This window comes from Jaculus jaculus, chromosome 6 (assembly GCF_020740685.1).
Source record: "Jaculus jaculus isolate mJacJac1 chromosome 6, mJacJac1.mat.Y.cur, whole genome shotgun sequence".
Lineage (NCBI taxonomy): Eukaryota > Metazoa > Chordata > Mammalia > Rodentia > Dipodidae > Jaculus > Jaculus jaculus.
Window position 1 is genome coordinate 159,801,724 of NC_059107.1, and position 2,234 is coordinate 159,803,957.

Here is a 2,234-nt window from a genome sequence, read left to right on the forward strand (position 1 = left end):
CGCCCTCCCGCCCGCCCGGCCCCTTCAGCCACCAGCGAACACAGGCAGCTTCCGGCGCGCGGCCAACCAAGTCTCGCGACAGCTCGACGCGCGCAGCAGCGACCGGAAGGGGCGGGGACGCTCCCCGTGAACCTTTGCGACGCACGCTTATTTGCATACGGCGCTTGGGAGCGCCGTAGACTCTTTGTTTCTTGCCCTAAACGGCAATATGAGAAATGACAGAATAAGTAAAAAAAAGAAAGAATAAAACAAAGTAAATCTGGACAGTATAGGTTGTCAATTTGGTGGGTTTACCTGGTATTCACCATAGCTGAAATAAGTCTGGAACTCATTACCCACCGGAAGAGAGGGCTACGTCTTTATGCCTTAAACTTATGAGTAAGGAAAATAACGATTCGGGGTGACGCCCGAGTCCTCACTGCTAATGTGAGACGAATTTTTGAGCGGGTAAAGGTCGCCCCTAAGAGCGACCCGCCTACTTTGTGGGATGCCTAGGTGTCGCGATCTGCCCGTCCCCGTACGATCCAAAAACAGACTGAGAGAAGAGCGCAGCTTTCCATCGCTGAGCCGCAGTGTTCTGTTACATGACGACATTTCTAGCGGATCTCACGATAGGCATGCGTGCGCTGGGGGTAGCCCTTCCCATATAAGCAATTAGGCACGCGCAGGACCCCTGCAAACGGATATAACGAGGGAACCAACCGGGGAATCGAACCAGGTCCCTTCAGTCGCCAGCGAACGACAGGCAGCTTCCTGCGCCTGTCAAGATGCGTCTGGAGTTCATTTGCAATGGCTGGAGGAGGTAGGGTCTCACTCTAGACCAGGCTAACCTGGAAATTCACTATGTAGTCTCAGGGTGGCTTTCAACTCCAAGCGATCCTCCGACCTCTGTGGGCATTAAAGGTGTGTGCTACCATGCCCAGCTCTTGTATTTCTCTCTTTACTTGCAAATAGATAAGTAAAAATATATATATATATATTATATATATATATATATATATATTTAATTTTGCCTGGAGAGATGGCTTAACGGTTAAGGTGGTGGCATGCGAAGCCTAAGGACCCAGGCTCAGTTCCCCAGTACCCACGTAAACCAGATGTACATGGTGGTGCATGTGTTTGGAATTCATTTGCAGTGGCTGGAGGCCTTTGGCACGCCCATGCTCTCTCTGTATCTGCCCCCCCCCCCGTAAATAAATAAATAATTTTAAAGAAATGTGCATCAGGCACTCCGTGGAGAAACCACACAAGAGCCTGGAGGGGCACTCATGACCCCGACACACACCCAAGCTTGGGTCTTGACTTTCCTGGGAAACGGGACCACAGCACCGCTCACCGCCTCCAGGTGTGTAAGAGGCGCAGGGAGGAACCATGGAGGATCAAGGGCTTGGACTTCAGGGCTGGGGCCAGCCAGAGAGGCAGGAGACCCTGAGAAGCTAAGTGTCATGCGTGCGCATGTGTTTTATTCCAGTTCACAAGATCATCTCACTGTGGAATGGTTCTTTTAGTTTTAGTTTACTTTTGTTTTCCAAGTGGAGTATCACTGTAGCCCAGGCTGACCTGGAACCTGGAACTCACTCTAGAGTGAGGCTGGCCCGGAACTCAGCGATCCTCCAACCTCTGCCTCCCGCCCGGCCACCAGAGCATTTCTGACTTCGGTGGGCATTGGAGGAGACGACGGGGACCTGGGGCATGGGACTGAGCGGGGCTGCTCAGGGTGAGGCCTCCCAGGGTCGCTGATGAATGGGGCTGTGCCCTGCCTCCCCTGTAGACAGGCAGGACTTTCTGCCTGCTGTGAACACAGTGGGATTTGCAGCAAAGCTGCCGAGTAGTTGCCCAAGGAATTCCTTCCCACGAGGCCCACCGATGGATGCCTTCCTTACCAGAAACCGTGCCCTGAGCAGAGCTGGGGTCCTGCCCCAGGGGACCCTGCTAGGGACACTCTCCCGGTGGGACTTGGGCACAATTCTAACGGGCAGGAATACACTGTATTGCAAATTCCTTTTCCTCATGCCTTCATAATGCACTGGGAGTGTGTGCAGGTCGGTCTGTCTGTCCTGTGGTGTGTAGGCGCAGATGTGGGCCAGGGGACAACTGCTGGCATGGTGAGGGTCCTCAGAACGGAGAACTTGAATTCCAGTAGCTTAGACTGGCAGGGCAGGGCATGGCCTAGTCCTGATGATAAAGGTGTCCTGAGAAACTAGAGGAAAATATGGCTGCAGGCTGGTCAGTGT

The 2,234-nt window shown here is 53.3% G+C and overlaps 1 non-coding gene across 1 annotated transcript; it reads left to right on the forward strand.

Moving 5' to 3' along the window:
- The first annotated feature begins 361 nt into the window (after positions 1-361).
- Positions 362-512, forward strand: LOC123461759. Its single transcript, XR_006637831.1, has one exon. It is a non-coding gene; the product is annotated as a U12 minor spliceosomal RNA (small nuclear RNA).
- The last annotated feature ends 1,722 nt before the right edge of the window (positions 513-2,234 follow it).